Source organism: Odocoileus virginianus, chromosome 14, assembly GCF_023699985.2.
Source record: "Odocoileus virginianus isolate 20LAN1187 ecotype Illinois chromosome 14, Ovbor_1.2, whole genome shotgun sequence".
Lineage (NCBI taxonomy): Eukaryota > Metazoa > Chordata > Mammalia > Artiodactyla > Cervidae > Odocoileus > Odocoileus virginianus.
This window is the reverse complement of record NC_069687.1, coordinates 27,364,396-27,382,397: the sequence shown is the minus strand read 5'-3', so window position 1 is coordinate 27,382,397 and position 18,002 is coordinate 27,364,396. Positions and strand designations below refer to the sequence as shown.

The 18,002-nt window shown below is 38.3% G+C and overlaps 1 protein-coding gene across 2 annotated transcripts in view; it reads right to left on the bottom strand.

Annotated features, from left to right (window-relative positions):
* Nucleotides 1-17,038, bottom strand: part of CDH6 (cadherin 6) — a 136,648-nt gene extending 119,610 nt beyond the window's left edge. For both annotated transcript variants that reach the window (XM_070476524.1, XM_070476525.1), the window contains exon 1: nt 16,964-17,038. The gene's annotated coding sequence lies outside the window, so the exon portion shown is untranslated. The remainder of the gene's footprint in view (nt 1-16,963) is intronic.
* Nucleotides 17,039-18,002: the final 964 nt, after the last annotated feature.

Sequence of the window (18,002 nt, the reverse complement as noted above, 5' to 3'; positions counted from 1 at the left end):
AACATCCTGTTGTGTGGCATATATCACATCCACATAAATGCATTTGTTAAAAAAAGCAACCCTAGAACTTCACTTTTGCTTTAAATGAGCCAGATAGCAGAAGCAGCACTCTGTTGAGTTTTCATTTTATATTTCGCAATTATTTCTCAAACCATTTTGACTTGGATTTAGATAAATATCTGCATTTCAGCTTAGTTGCCTTTCAAATAAAACCTAAGAGGAAAAAAAAAAAAAGCATTCTTAAAGATTTGGGATATTTTTAGCAAGGCAGAGAAAAGAAAATTGTTTTGTGAGGCTATTTTTAAACAACACTTTTTAAGATTTCTTAAAGCTCCAGTGGTTAGGACAGTGCTAAAGGCAAAAATGTTGCTTAAGGAAACACTTCAGAAAAAGCTAGAAAAGTTAAAGCCCAGGCCAAGCCCCTAGAGAGCAAGGAGAGTGCTCACACGGCTTGATGTCCTTTGAATCTCTTAAGGTTATTTTCTAAATGAGACTATGAGAACAAAATGAAATTATACTTCCCTTCCAGCTAGTTAAACCTCAACTCCCTAGATGAAAAAAATGTTTTCTTTTTGGACAGTGATGTATTTCTAGTCAGTATATTCCCAAAACAAATACACCAAAACCCACTTCATGCACAGAGTAAAATAAAAGATAGGAACAGAGGTCATTAAAATGGTTTAGTATCACTCTAATTGCCATTTTGCTGATAACCCTCACTTGATGGAATAGGTGGGTTTTGGTCTTATTATCTATTACCTGTAAAGCTATGGTTTATGAAACTGAATTCCATTGAATCCCTCACCCGCTTAACACTTAAGACTTTTTACGTAGAGTAATACTGATTCTCAGGCTAAACTGTAGTAGACAGGGTTTGTTAACTAGGAACGTTCATTTCCCAACTTCTTTCTTCTTGATAAAATCCCAGTTTTGTCTACATATATTTCTTCCCTCTGATCCCACGCATGGAATTAAAATCAAGGCAGGCTGATCCCAAGAACAGATCTTTAGTCTAAAAAGCCAATTAGCACATGGAATTTCCTAGCAATTAATAATATAGTAAATGGTCATATGTCCTGTACTGGCTCAGCCTGACTGAAGGACACTACCCTTAACTCTTGATAGTGAGAGAGTTTTTCTCTTTCTTTTGCTAGACAAGAATAAGGAAGGATGTAGCTCCAGTAGCCACTGGCAGTCATCTTAAAGTTTGAGGGGAATCATTGAATGCAGTTGATGCTAAAGATGACAAGAAGGATAAACAGAAAGATTCAGAGTGTTTGATCATACTACTCATCTATGGATCACTTGGAACCTGCATTTCTATGGAATGTCTCTTTTGTAAAATATAATTTTATTTCTTTCTTTCCAGTTTGAAATAGGATTTTTTTTCTCACTCATAGTCCAAAGCATCCTATTACATAAGCTGAAAATACTTGGTAATAAAGAGTAAGAAGTAATCAGATCTTTAGGATGCTGAACATGAATTATTATAGCTTACTTTTCTGATCTCCTTTCCACTGTTAATAGGCTTTCTTATTGGCTTCTCCTCTACCCCCAATAGCTTAATCACTCCTGAAAATCCTTTAATTCTCTACTTACTATTCTAAAGTTGGGATGTGAAGTATGGGAAAGGCTGCCTCTACAGAGTTTAGATTCCTTGTGTTAACATGAGATGTTACTGATTGAAAGTGTTAGTTAACCAAAGGAAGTGTAACCAGAGGAATGGGAATCACTTTCCTAACTTTTCTGAACCCATAGTTCTATTCTTTTCCCTTGGAAGTTACAATTTCCCATAGTGGTGATATAGGAGACAAACTTTCCAGAATGTACCATGGTACCTATTCTACTCTAGGAAATCCACTTAGGTAAAACAAACTAACTTCTATTGATTAGTAAACTTAAAATTCTCCATGCACCTTTGACTTCAGGCTGACGGATATCACATTAAATGGAGGAAGTATAAAGAACATCATCTAAACCTCTCCCGCTCTTCATCTCAAACCTTACAAAATATTTGGCATGCTCAGAGAGCTGGGCTGAACTGCATATTTCATTGCCAAATAATATTCATGAAGATCCCATTTCATGTATTGACTGCCACTTAAGGAATGAAACAGGACCACATAATCAGTTGAATTTAATTCAATCTATTTTGTGTAGTTGTGTTCAAGGTTATAACAAGGTATGTAGACTTTGCTATTAGACTTCTGTAGGACCTCAAGAAACATGTCCAGGGTAGGAATTTAGGGGAAAATGATTTTGCTCATAAAACATGTATATAAGATTGTTTTGTAGGTTCCATTTGATGTATAACTATGGGTGGATAATAAACCAAAAGATAACCAAGGTTTATCATGCTAGTCTATTCCAAAGAGGAAACATTTATGCAGCTGCAATTAAACACATTAATAAACCTCTGAACAATTCTACACCTTGGTGAGAGTGACTGAAGAAATTGCAACTTTTAGATAAGAAAACATCCCCAGTAAAAAATTCAAGTATTGTTTTGGAAGACCGATCAGTTATGTGGTCTTTAACCCTATGTCAGACATTTGGCTGACAACACCAAGGTTGTCCTGGGGACAGCATCTTCTGTTGGGTACACCCCTTTGGTCTGGGCTGTCTAGAAGGCTGGTGCTGACCTTTCTTTCTTCTTAAGTGTATTCTTACACTATGTTCAGAGGAAATCGGATTACAAGAAACAAAAACTAACCAACATGAATAATGTAAAAGCATATAAGTGTAGTCCAATTTTATAATGAATACTGTCCATTTCTTCTCTCAACAAACATCTAAGGTGTTCTCGCCATTTGTCAAAAACAGTGCTAGGCCTTGGTTAGAGATGTAAGTTTAAGACCCAGAGGCCTTGTTCTCTCGAGGCTTACAGTGTGATAGGTTAACATCTGGACTATCTTGTAGAGATGTTTGAAACAACAGGTTTACTTAGAGGCTAAGTGAAGTGAGGTTGCTCAGTCGTGTCTGACTCTTTGCGACCCCATGGACTGTAGCCTACCATGCTCCTCCATCCATGGGATTTTCCAAGCAAGGGTACTGGAATGGGTTGCCATTTCCTTCTCCAGAGGATCTTCCTGACCCAGGGATTGAACCCGGGTCTCCCGCATTGTAGGCAGACACTTTATTGTCTGAGCCCCAGGGAAGCCCACTTAGAGGCTAAGTAGAGGCTATTATAGGATCCTGCAGTGAAAAATCTTAAGCTGAGGGCGGGACAGGTGAGTGGAAGTCAGGGAGAGTTTGCTGGACAAACAGATTCTTGACCATTTCCAGGAATATACAGTAAGATTTGGTCAGTGAAGATGAGTGGGGACACTGGAGGAAAGCAACCTGGACAGCTGTTCTGGTGTGCATGAGCTGAATATTAATATTGGTACTGAGCTTGGATGTCAATACATTAAAGTCTAGACTTAATAATGGTAGACCTTAGTCTGTTTCTTGACTGAAAGGCTCAATTCTGACAGAATATCTATGTATTCATTGAATAAGTTTATGGCAGTTTCTAACAGTCATATTTAATATAGGTATACCTCCCTTTATTATACTCACTTTATTGCACTTCCTAGTTACTGTATTTTTCTGACAAATTAAAGGTTTGTGGCAACCGTGCATTGGGCAGGTCTATTAGTGCTATTTTTCCAACAGCGTTTGCTCACTCTGTGTCTCTTTGTCACATTTTGGTAATTCTCGCAATATTTCAAACCCTTTGCCAGCAAAAAGATTACAACTTGTTGAAGGTTTGGGTGATGGTTAGTGTTTTTTAGCAATAAAGTATTTTTAAATTAAGATTTTCACACTTTTAAAGACATAATACTGTTACACACTTAATGCAGTATATATCTTACATGCACTAGTAAACCATAAAATTCATGTGGTTTGCGTTATTGCAGTGGTCTGGAACCAAACCTACAATATCCAAGGTTCAGTTCAGTTCAGTTCAGTCGCTCAGTCATGTCTGACTCTTTGTGAGCCCATGAATTGCAGCATGCCAGGCCTCCCTGTCCATCACCAACTCCCGGAATTTACTCAAACTCATGCCCATCGAGTCGGTGATGCCATCCAGCCATCTCATCCTCTGTCATCCCCTTCTCATCCTGCCCCCAATCCCTCCCAGCATCAGGGTCTTTTCCAATGAGTCAACTCTTCACATGAGGTGGCCAAAGTATTGGAGTTTCAGCTTCAGCATCAGTCCTTCCAATGAACACCCAGGACTGATCTCCTTTAGAATGGACTGGTTGGATGTCCTTGCAGTCCAAGGGACTCTCAAGAGTCTTCTCCAACACCACAGATCAAAAGCATCAATTCTTCAGTGCTCAGCTTTCTTCACAGTCCAACTATTCACATCCATACATGACCACTGGAAAAGCCATAGCCTTGACCAGACGGACCTTTGTTGGCAAAGTAATGTCTCTGCTTTTTAATATGCTGTCTAGGTTGGTCATAACTTTCCTCCCAAGGAGTAAGTGTCTTTTAATTTCATGGCTGCAGTCACCATCCGCAGTGATTTTGGAGCCCCAAAAAATAAAGTCTGCCACTGTTTCTACTGTCTCCCCATCTATTTCCCATGAGGTGATGGGACCAGATGCCATGATCTTAGTTTTCTGAATGTTAAGCTTTAAGCCAACTTTTTCACTCTCCTCTTTCACTTTCATCAAGAGGCTTTTCAGTTCCTCTTCACTCTCTGCCATAAGGGTGGTGTCATCTGCATATCTGAGGTTATTTATATTTCTCCCAGCAATCTTGATTCCAGCTTGTGCTTCTTCCAGCCCAGCATTTCTCATGATGTACTCTGCATATAAGTTAAATAAGCAGGGTGACAATATACAGCCTTGATGTACTCCTTTTCCTATTTGGAACCCGTCTGTTGTTCCATGCCCAGTTCTAACTGTTGCTTCCTGACCTGCATACAGGTTTCTCAAGAGTCAGGTCAGGTGTCTGGTATTCCCATCTCTTTCAGAATTTTCCACATTTTATTGTGATCCACACAGTCAAAGGCTTTGGCATAGTCAATAAAGCAGAAATAGATGTTTTTCTGGAACTCTCTTGCTTTTTTGATGATCCAGCAGATATTGGCAATTTGATCTCTGGTTCCTCTGCCTTTTCTAAAACCAGCTTGAACATCTGGAAGTTTTCGGTTCACATATTGCTGAAGCCTGGCTTGGAGAATTTTGAGCATTACTTTACTAGCGTGTGAGACGAGTGCAATTGTGCGGTAGTTTGAGCATTCTTTGGGATTTATATATATCCGAGGTAGGCCTGTATTTAATGCATATTGTAACCAACTGGATGCCATGGTGTTATCTATGGCACGAACACAATGCCTTGCACCTAAGTGTTGGTTAAATAGTTACTGAATTAAATCAAACCTCCATTACTTAAATCTTAATTTCTTGTGGTTTCTTGATGAAAAGTATTTCTACTTAATGTTGTCCCACAAACTCACCAGGGGAATTGTAGGGATCAATGAAAGAAACAACATGAAAACATTCCATGTACAGCATGCTACATTGCTTCAGTCATGTCCGACTCTGTGTGACCCTATGGACTGTAACCCACCTGGTTCCTCTGTCCATGGGATTCTCCCAGCAAGAATACTAGAGTGGGTTGCCATGCCCTTCTCCAGGGGATCTTCCCAATCCAGGGATTGGACCCACATCTCTTAGGTCTCCTGCTTTGGCAGGCAGATTCTTTACCACTAATACCACCTGGGATGTCTAATGTACATTGAGGCATACTATTAAAAATAAAATTGTAATAAGCCTTTGGCAGTGAAGAGGGATGTGGGGGTTCTTTCTAAGCTGGGGCAGGAGGTCAAATACCAAATCTGAAAATGAATAGAGACCCTATAAACCGATCATAATGTAACCTGAAATGAAAGACTAATTTCCATGTTCATGTAAGATCTAAGTATGGGGAGAAGATGAATAAAATGAACTGTGAATGTCCTATTCATTTTTATACAAAGCTGGCACTATTGGCCTGTTATTACTAAAGCATGCATTCCTTCACTTTGCTGACTTCCTTCACTGTGTTTTCAATTTCTGGCTTCATGCTTAGGAAATCAATTGCTATCCCAAGATTATGAATATATATATATCTAATTTCAGTAAAGTTACAGTTTTGTTTTATATTCTTACTCTTTAATTCTTATGGGATTTATTTTGTATAAAATATAAAGAAACTATCTGTTTCCCCCAAAGTGCTGTGTATTTTGTCTTATCATCCCAGTGTCTCTCCAGCATTGGGCACAGGAGGGTCTCAGTAAATATTATAGAATGAATAAATTAATCAGTGATGAGTCTAAACCTTCCAGAAACTTGCCAGGCTTCCCTTGGGACCAATAGTAAGACTGATTGTAAGACTGACTCAAATTAAAGTGAAAAGCTAGGCCTAAAGCTAAACGGCTTTTGTGAGGCTGATATCTGCTGCTTTGGGCTATAATTAATTGATCTAACTTGTTGTGGGAATATACTGATGAATTCACTGAGACTTGAAAGTGAAAGACGATTCTCATTTTCTTTAAAATTATATTTTTTGATTTCTGAGAAATATGTATATGTTACATACATTGCATATATATAAATGCATGTATAAATATCCTTATGATTTTGACATTATTTTTGAATTTGAAATACAAACATTTGAATCTATTCATCTATCTACCATCTGTTTGGGCATATATACATACATATTAATCACAAAAGGCACAAGAATTTAATATTTAAGAGTGTGGGCTATCAAGACTGCCAGGATTTAATCTTAGTTCTGACATGTATTAGCTGTGTGACCTTGGGCAAGTTGCTTAACTGCTCTATCTCCCAGTTTTGTCTGTAAAATTGGAAGATTAATAGTGTTTTCTTCAGAACATTGTTGTGAACATTAAATTCATGTAACCATTTAGAATAGTGCCTGAAATATTGTAAGTGCTGTCTAAGTGTTAGCTTTTATTATTATCCTACTCACTTCCAATAATCTTTCTTGTGTTCTCGAAAGTAACAGATTCAAAATATCTTTAAGATATTTTAAAAGAACATTTAGGATTTATTGAATGAGAGAGAAAAAAAATCACTGAGCAAAAAAGGAATTGCTTTATTTAGCATAGAAAATGTATAGTAACACACATGAATACTAAAACTGTAAAAGAAAAAAAATTCAGAAAAGAACAATGTTTAAGTTTGAATTCTGAAAATAAAATACATACATTGAAAGTGTAAACTCAGAGGTGCATCTTGTTTCCAAACACAAGAATTAAAAAATCAAAATGACAGACTTCTGCTAATCTGCTTAGGAAGGCATAAATTGTTAATCAGGCTCCAGGCAACATTGTTTAATACCAAGTTTAATAAAAATCTGCCTGGAGGAAGAAGAGGTCTGGTGGCCAATTTTGAAAGCTGGGCAGCTCTGTTTATGTGCTTAGTCTCTCTAGCTCTGAGGACACCACTGATAGGGTTTCCTTTGAAATTGGCTTCTTTTAAAGGAGTCAAAATTATTAAACACTATAGCATGGGATATAAAACTTGAATTTTTTCATTGGTGTGAATAAACTTGAAAAGGAAATAAATTGGAGAAGTATTTATTTAAGAGAATCTTTTGCAGTTTGTATGAGAAGAATTTCACAGTAAGCATTTATTGAGCCTTCACTATATGCTTACATTTGCTAGTGATGCCTTCATCTTAAAACTGTGATCTTGAGATGAAAGAAGTGATATTTTAAAACCATTTTCTCCCCAGCCTGTATTTGTTCATTCCACAAGGCATCTTGTATTTGTATCATGTGGGCTTTCTCTGTGCAGGGAATCAAGAAAATTTCCAAAGTCTTGGCATTGTTTTTAGGAGAACTTGTCAATCAGGTGAAAACTAAATTGGAAAGTATTTGACAAGTGCAATATCTCCTGAGAAGTTAGAGCCTTGTAGCTACTTCTTTGGATTACTGAGTTTAAAATGCAGCCCAAATTTCACTTGCTTTAAAGTCCTTGATAACATCATGGATATTATTGCCTATTTCTTAATTACAAATCAGGGCAGGTTTGGCTCTTGTTTTCATGATTGGTTTTTCTAAACAGCTGTGATTTTCATATGGAGAAAAAAAATAAGCCATTTAAAAATTTATTTTAATCTAGTGAGAAATTGGGAAGCAAACATATGTTCTATTAAAGTTCGGAATATCCACAGTGCAAAGCAAACTTCTTGTTCTTGTGGTGCACAGTTAACCCAGAATAGGTTTCAACAATTTCTCCCCTCTCTGTCCACTGTATAAAAATCTTTCATTACATCAGACTAAACTAAATCACTTGGGAGCATCTTACTCTTTTGTAGCTTTCAGCTTCATATTTTAAATAAGTAACTGTCTTATTCAGCATTCCAGTTGGTGAGAAAGTCATTTCACATGATCACTTGACATCTAGTAGTGTCCTTCCCTCTATTGGGTCATCTCTTAAACTTAATTGCATTGTTTTTTTAGAACACAGAGTAAACACACATTTAAACTCAAGGTGGGGGAAGTTGAAAAATGAAACCATGGTGCTATTTGTAAAGATATCTTGGAATGTGGCATCTGAGAATTAAAAGCATACTGAAGAAGGGAAGTATCACAAGACAAAGTTTTAAAATACGAGACCTGTATTTGGTGTGCCTGCAGTTATTTCAAAGGCACCTTACCTGCAGGTAAATATGCTTTCCTTGAATTAAAAAATTATTGCAGAGCTGGATCTGGAGGTTTGGAATCACCTCCTCTTGATGACACTAACCAGTAAGTGACCCCTTCATTCTGTTGTCTTAATAAGGATCTGCCCCAAACATCTCCTTCTTAATAAAAAGGGATATGAGTCAGAAAGAGAGTAAAACTGTGGCACTGATATTTATCACAAGGCCTCTCTCACAGAATTTATTTCTTTATGAAACACTGACAAATCTAAACTACATACTTTTATATAAGTAATTAACTAGCAAATAGTTAGTTACTGGGAGATAGAGTAGCTCTACTTGATACAAATTAGGATCAGCAGTACTATACCAATCTTGGTGAATTTTCTCATTTTTCATCATGATTACTCAATCGGACCACACAGTTTTTATCAGCGTTAAATCAGAACCTGTTCCTAAGAAGAGCTTAAAATATTTTAGTTGAGTGTGAAATTGAGCAGTTCCAAACATTTATAAAATGGACGATAGTTGATTAATAAAATCCCCTTTTTTTAATCCTGAAAAGGAGGTTTAAGCTTTGCAGCTAAAAATGTGATAAGCTCATTTTCATGACTGAAATCTAGAAAGCAACTGCTTTTTGACCTAACAGTGCATACCTTAAACTACAAATCAATCAACACCTTAGGAAATTTGTGTTTATCCGCAGTTATATAAAGTTCCTTTTTAGGGGAAAAAAAAGATACCTCTTTAATAATGGGTATGGTTAAATTGAGCTGGCTGGGTGTTTAGAAAAACAAGATATAAATTTAAAACTTCTTATTTTCCACTGAATAATCCACTATGTAATCAAATAGGCGAATTCATTGCCGATGACATATTTTGGCCATGACCTTGGCAAAGCACAATTTTGGAGAACCTATTAATATAGTCAAAGATTGTATTGTTATTCCAAATGTTATTATTGTTTCTATGAAGTTTAAAAAAGGGATCCAAAATACCTTTTGATAGAATGACTTTTATCTTTTGGACTATTTGGCTTATCATTCCAAAAGTCATTCCCCTTTACTTTCTATTCATCCAAACAAGGAAGAAAACTAAGTCAGTCATTTTTCAACATTATGTTATTCATTATCTAACCCAGTGGTCCTTGGACTTTTGGATTTCATGGAACATTAACAGTTATTTTTTTAAATAGGGGCGGGTTGAGATTGGGTTGCTTGCAGATTTTAATTTTGTCAAGGGAAAAAAACAATATAATTTATCCATACACTTTCATGCCAAAATTGACATTTTAACTCCAAAGAAGTAGGAAGGTCACTGTCTTAGTCCTTAAGTTGAATAAATGGAGAGTTATAAAGAACACAATAAATAGGTTGTTATCATGTTTCATATCTGATCACTGACCAATAAACTTCTTTTTTTTTGCAAAGATGCACACGTGACTTTGGCTAGCCTGCCAAATTACTGATACTCAAGACTACCATCAAATCATTAAAAATAAAATAAAAACCTACATTTTATCAGCCTCCCAAGTAATCATCAAAATTTTGAAGGAAAATTTTAATTCTTCTTTGCAATAGGAGCTTTACAAAAATGTATTTTCTCCATAAGTTTCCATGCCTGCTCCTTTATAGCATATTTATAAATAATGATATTATAGATTTAAATTTCTCTTTTAATTTTTAATGGCAGAATTGAGTGGAGATGATAAAAAGTTATAATGTTCCACAACTAGAACTCAGGTTACAGAAGAGATAGAGATAATGAACAAAATGAATTCAGTTGATCCATGGACAAGTCACTTCATCTCTCTGGTCATCAGAGAGATGACCAGATGTAAACAATGGGCATTGGGTTTTAGTTACTCGTGTCCGACTCTTTGTGACCCCATGGACTGTAGCCCACCAGGCTCCTCTGTCCATGGGATTCTCCAGACAAGAATACTGGAGTGGGTTGCCACTTCCTTCTCCAGGGGATCTTCCCAACCCAGAACCCGGCATTGCAGGCAGACTCTTTGCCAGTGAAGTCCTTGGCATTGGGTAAATTAATGTCTAAATTCCTTTCTGTGTCTCACATTCTCTGATAATTGCCAAACTGTCAATAGAGGCTGGGTTAACTACCTGACTTTTTGAATGGTGGTAATAGAAAGAATGGAGTTTAATGAAAATGGCTTATCACCATCAACCATTTATAATATTACTGTATTGTTAAGAGGATGTCTTTCTTCCTTTCTCTTTCCTGCTTTCCTCCATCCCCCCACCCCTTTTCTTATAAAATTTTACTTGGTAAAGAAGTCATTCAGAACAAATACTGAACTGTGATGGGAATGAAATAACAAAACTGTGGTCATAAAAGAAGAAAATTATTTTTACCCATCAAATAAGGAAGGAAATGAACACAGTCTTATTCAGCTCTACCTACGGTCCCCAAAGCTGTGCATGTAGTGAGTTTGTCAGTGCACTAAGGAAGGACTGAGGCCCTTGGGGTGCCGTGAGGTTGTGATGCCCCGACATTGAAATAAATAGCTGTCATTTTTAGCTACCTTCCTGAAATACCCCCTCCAACTTAAGGCACTCTCTGAACATAAGAGAAGACAATTTATTCTCTTGTAAGAAGTATCATTATTATGCTCAGAAAAATGTCCCACACAATTCTTTTTACTACAACTATAAACCCTAATGCATACTTTCAAGTGGTTTTTAAGAAATGAATAACCTACAGACATTTTCCTCAGCCTGAAAACCTGCATTGCTCTGGTCAAAATAATAAAATCATTCCCATGCCCTCTGCTGCTCTGTACTTCTCAGAGAGTCACACTTTGACTTCTAAGATACCACAAGTGTTTGTTAACAGCACATTCATTAAACGCTTGGCTCAAACAGAAATTTCCTAGAAATTCAAACCAACAAGGGGCTAAATAAAGAGGATACCACATATAGAATCCAAATGAATGACTTATAGTTGGTCTTTATCACTTTTGTATACTTTAAGTTGTCAGAAGGACACATAGTATATCTATTTACTTTGAAGAACAATAAAGATAATAGAAAAGAGTCAATATTCTTCAAAGCAGTAGGAAAACCTTCCTTTGATTCTGCTGCGATTTCAGACCACTTTTTAAATATGTACTCCTCTGCTTATTTTATGATCCATGCAGATCATTTCCTTTAGATGGTGATTTTTTTTAAGGATAACTTTCAAATTTACATTCCATGTTAGAGAAACATAGTGATTATAAACACATTAATGATGTAATCATGTTTATAAAGTTTTATCTAATAATAGCAGTATTTATAAAGTGGAAAGTACACCCTGTATAAAAATGGTGACTTTAATTCTATTTCTGTTCTTACATTTTCCTGTTATGTAAAAATTCATCTCCCATCTCTTTTCATTGTAGTCACTTGGGACTCCGCCTCAACTTAATTTTTCCTTGCTGTTTTCCATTCCTATAACTTACTAGGTCTCCTGAACATCTTTTGGGCAGATCTACCAAATTAGGGAATTACAGAAAGAGAAAAAACACAGTGCTCTTTCAAGTGGTGAAATATGAAGATAAATTATACCCTGTATTGGCTAGCTTTGTATTCTTCACCTTCTTCCTAAGTTGTTCTCATTCACAAGATAGCACTAAGTATGGTGGAAAAAGCTTTGGACCCATGCTGCCCACTTATATACTGCACATCAAATTTAATAGTAACATTCTGGCTTTAATTAAACTTTTCCTCTTATAAATCTCAGCCAAGGTGATCTGATTTATAGAGGAAATGAGCACCCAACAGTGTTAGTGTAATGATATTAAATAGATGAAACAAGGTAAAATAATTGCTAATAATCTGTGGGGATGGGGGACACAGAACCTTCTGCATATGTGTCCACTCTGCAGTTATGCATCTGTGCTCACAGCATTCACTCTTCAGTTAGTTTTGGTTGTTGGAATAGTTAAAAATTTCCTGGATAGTTCAGTCTTGACCAGCTAGAATACTGGCTGTATCTTGATCCCTCTGACCCAATCACTTTGGCTTAAAAGAACCTTACTCCATTTACATCTGTAGGAAATGAAGGTGTACCACCTTTTTCAAGGGTTATGTATACTTTTCTTGCCTTATCTCCCTACTTGTGAGTGATGGGGTTACAAAGACTGTACACTTTCAGCTGTAAACCTTAATTAGAGAAAACCTGAATTTTCTCATCTGATTACTTTGAAAAAGGGAGCGTTTCTTAGGAATAGGAACTTTAAAAATGTAGGCCAGTTTAATCTTCATAAGAGGAAAACTCAAAACAAAAATATTGTTTAGATCTAGGAAAGTGCCTTAAACTCTCATCTGTGTTCAAAAGAAAACAAAAATCCTAATGGAGAGAAAGAATGAAAAGGAAAAAAAAAGAAGAAGAAAAAAATCAACCCAAGCTGTGCATTTCTTTATTTCTTCTCTAATATCATTGGTACAGTGTCACAACTGGGTTCTCTGTGTGTGTGAATTTTGATTTTCTTCTTTCATCAATTTCCCCTATTAACATGATGTTGAGTCTTTGTATTTAGAATCATTATTCAGAAAAAAAATTAAATCAGAGAAGGTTTGATTATCTACATTTTCACCTTTTTGTGAAGCAAATAAGGTAAGTTCAGTAGACACTAGCTAGGCTGAAATACTATTAAAAAATGCAATTCAGTCTGAGTCACTGCTAGTTATTTTTATAAGCGAGACCCTAATTCTGATTGACCCCAAAGAATGGGCTGCTGTGACTAAGCCAGCAGCAGAAGCGACTGGCTTCTGCTGGATGTTATCTCATTTGGAACACATTTCAAACTTTAGAACAGATTTTTAAATTCAGAGTTGAAACCTGCAGACCATCAGCAGACGAGGCTGATTCACCCCTATAAAACTTATCTTACTACGTAAATTCCAGGCAGAGTTTTTTTTTAAGGACTAGGTTACCTAAAATATGTCGTGATACATCAAAGAGAGAGAGAGAAAAATAAAAGACAAACACCTCCTGGAATAAGAGTGATATGCATCTAAACATTTTTTGGACTTTTAGTATATGCTTATTTGAATGGGGGCTTCTTTAAGTTAGAATCCTCTAGTTCAGTATAACTTGTCAGTGTTCACAGATCTCTGAAAGGTTAGTTAATTTTTTTCTGCCTCATTTTTTCTGCTTTTTTTCAATTGCTTCATATATTTGCTTGAACCCCTATGGTAGGGCTTCCTCATGTGGAACTTTTTGAGTCATAACTATAATGCCATTATTACTATTGGGTAAATATGAGTGAAGGAAGTACAATCTTGGCAAGATGAGAAATAAGGAAAATTTTATATTGGTAGTGGTGAATTCTTTATTAATTGGCTGTTGCTTTCATTTGGAATCATAGAGAAGTTATCAAAAGTCTAGATAGACGGAAACTGTGCAAATACTCTTGGGTTCCTGAAATTAGAAGAACTACACAAATGACAGTAATGGTTTTGACCTGGAATAAATGTCATGAAAGGACTTGGGGAATACTGTCTTGTCTGTGAAGGGAAAGCTGTTATATGCTTATTATCTTAGATAACAAAATCCATGATGCAGTTGAACTGCAGGGAGAAATGCATGGTGTGACCCACTAGAGGTCCCTTCCAACTAAAAAAAGTTTCCATAGTTCAAAGGATTCAGCCTCAGTAAGTTGGCATTCCGGACTGCAAAGCGAGTAAGGGCCAGAAGGGGGGACTGCACATTTTACTTCCCTAGGGAGAAACATGGTTTCATTCAGATTATTTGTCATATTTATCTCTCTTTTTTTTATCCTTATGTGGTACAATCACTCAGTTAGCTCTGGTTAGATATTCAGAACCTGTTGTTCCAAGTTATTGATACATTTGGAAAAAGGAAGTGTCATTTGATGTCCTGGAGCTATAGTTGTGCTATCTATTGATATTAGCTGTTTTCAAGTATCTCAGAAAAATATTTTGCAAGAGAGATTTTTGCTTAAAAATGAGAAGTGCTTCAGTAAGTTTTTACTTGCAAAGCTGATGGAAGTAGTGGGTGGAGGAGGTAATATACACATTTTCTGATAGTAGGCAACTTAGTAGAAAATGATTGTGTTTCTATATATTATCTTTGCAGAGTTAGCATTAAGAAATGTAATTGCAATAAATTGATGTAAAAGCCAGATAGTAAAGGGACTAAAAGTCCCTACAGAGACACCAGTCTGTCACTTACAAAGATAGCAAAAGATAATTGTAGACAAGTACAGTAGAACTAAACCATTGCTGTTTTCCTTTAAAAATGTACTGCTGCTTCTCATGTTTTTCTGAAAAAATTGGTTACTTCCTCTGCTTCTGAAGTATGCCATGAACCATCAAAACAGGTAGCAAAAGATCTGCCTTTTATTTCTCCCCAATACCTTTTTAATTAGAACACACCAAAGAGCAAAACGGGGTGAGATACAATCCTGCATGATTGCATTTTCCAGTAAATTGTTGGATTTCTTTTAAGTTTCTGAGCTCTGCATTGAAAATCTGGCCTCTGGCATAAACTTTGCCCTCCTCCTATGACATAATGAAGACATCTGCTTGATCATATCCTTTTTCTTCACACAACTTGTTTTCTGGCTCTAAAAAAATAGCCAGCACAAAGCCATGCAAGTACTGAAACACAGAAGATGATGCTGAAGCCAAACTGGAAGAGATTTTTTTTTTTTTCCTCCTAAAGTAGAATACTAAAGCTTTTCCTTTTCAGGTACAGGCATCAGCAAGAAAAGAAAGGAAATAAGTAATCCCTGCTCACAGTTTGTATAAGCTTATTTGTTCTTCATTCTTAGAAGAGTTGTTCATTAACAAGGTATACCTCTGTGTTCCTTTTCCCATACAGGGAGGATATTGCACCCCCTGAATTGTAACCACTCAGAGAACCCACATTTCGCGTGTGCGCCCCTCCAGAGCAGCCAGACATGTACACATCACCCACTCCAGCAGCAACATTTTTTTTTTTGCAGGAAAAATCCTCTTCTTTCCTACATTATGTGCTTCAGTAAGTGAAAATGAATATTGGCTGAGACATGGGGTGAATCACCTCCATAGTGTGAATATCATAATTAAAATGTCTTTACAAAAAAAACACACACACACACACACAAAAAAAAAAAACGAGAGGGGGGAGAGAATGTATGGCTATTCCACATGATTAAACTTCTTGGTACTTGGATGTTCTCTGTAGTTAACTCAGGTGAACAGCCCCTTGCACTAACAAGGACCTGCATATAACTCCCCATAAAATATGGATTTTATTGCAGCAGTGACAACACTTCTCAGCACCACGCTGACCTCTCCAGCATCTCCCATCTCCGAGATCTCCGATAACTCTTGGCATAAGAATAACTACAGAAGTAATCCCAGCTCTGCAATACACAACATAGCAAGATTCCCTGTTACTAAATTCCGGAATATCGCACCGGGGGCGTCACTTTTCATGCATCGGACACCGGAAAACCAGGCACACTTGGTTTGCTCTCCAACCAGTCCGGGGGAGGCGTTTTCCCCCAGATTTGTGCCTGGCCAGCCTTGGAAGAGCTCAAGCGAGCTCCATCTTCCACATGACTTTTCCCTGGACAGTGTGCTCCATTTTCGGAGTCCAGTGTTGGACTTTCCTTGCAACCTAAGCATTTCTGCCCTATGTGAGCCGGCAGGCGTTGCCCCCGGCGTGCAAGCTAGCAGTGGTTTTTTTTTTTTTTCCAATCTTCTTCTCTGAGACAAATCATCTCTTTAGTCTAAGTTTTCCTTATTGGGAGCATTCGGGAGTTTTCAAGCTACCCAGTTTTCTGCTTTGGCTCCCAAACCAAGAAATGTAACCCGGCCAAAGCAGTCCCTGCACAGACCCTGTGATGTGGGCAGGTGGAAATAAATCAAGCCCCAAACCGCTCCGCGGGTCCTGCACGCACCAGCGCCCTTGGTAATTGACCAGCCAACTTTGCAAATGCCGGAGACCGCTTGGCAGCCTCTGCCGGCATAGAGAAAGGCAACGGGTTCTTCCCGGCGGCCCCGCCACATATGCCCCCACCAAGCCCCTCCACGGTCTTACCAGAAGGCAGAGGAGCGGCGCCGAAGCTCCCCGGGAACCGGCGCCCGTTCTGGGCAGCGGCAGCAGCGCAGCCCGCGCAGCCGGACCCGCGCGCCCGCCCCGACCCGGGCTCGCAGGCTGAGCATCCCTCCCAACTCCAGCGTGCGGCACCCGCCGGGCGAAGAGGGCTCTCTCTCTCTGATTGGCTTCCATCAGCGCTACGGAATTAAAACGAGAAAAGGCATGCACCACCGCCAACTGAGACCGAACCCACCTCTGCTCGCCTTCCTGCTCCCGGGGAGACCCAGCGACTCGCCCAGGCTGCTCCTGCCTCGGCCGCCGCCGCCGCCGCTGCCGCGGTTGCCCGCTCAGCCGTTCTCGCTGCCGCGGCTGAAACTGCAGCTCGGGATGGGAAGGTTACGGGCTCTGGAGAGCTGGCTCTTGTGGGCACACACTGATTTGCAAGTGAATGAAGTGGGAGGGAGCAAAGAGAGGAGGACTTTGTTAGAGAGGCCCAGTGCCTGCCCCCGCCCGCCCCCTCCCCTTGACAGAATGACTCCCTGTGTTTGAAGTCCTGAGCAATTCGCTCCCTGTAACACTCCCTCCGCTCCAGGCTTTCCTTTCTTATTTTTTTTTTTTTTTTTGGGGGGGGGGGGGGTAAGACATATTCAGAACTTGCGTGACTTCGTCGGTTTCCTCTTTTACACTATAAAAGTGCACCTTGTGCCATCATCTGTAGCGGTTGGATATTCTTTTTTTTTACCGACCAAGCAATTACAATTCCCAGGGACATGGTACCTCAGTTGGCCAGCTTCGTGTTATAGCACGCATAACATGCACACACATAAAACAAACCCGGTCTCTTGAGATAACAGTACTGACGGCTTTTCTTCACAACATAAACAGGCGTTCTCCAGACGCAAGCAGGCATAGATTCAGACGCGTCTTTCCTTTTCTAGGAAGACAAGTTTTCACATAGTCCTATGATCTCTGTCACTCTTTTGGAGTGAGTAACCCCAAGATGTAAAATGAAGCCATGCTTCCTTGGGCTTGCAGAAACTGTCGAACCCAAACCCTTCAGGCTAACCACTGACTTATGGCTGATTCCATTTTTCTAAATGAGTTAATACAAGGACACAAAAGACTTGCAGAAGAGTGTGTAATGATATTCAGGTCTGCCTTTGCATTTGTGATCTTTCATGAAAGTTCCTGAAGTAGGGTAACCTCCAAATTTGAACTGTTAGGTACACATAGCAGTAACCAAAAAGTAATCTCTAATATTAGGGAACTAAACTGCAAAATCTTAAGCATGT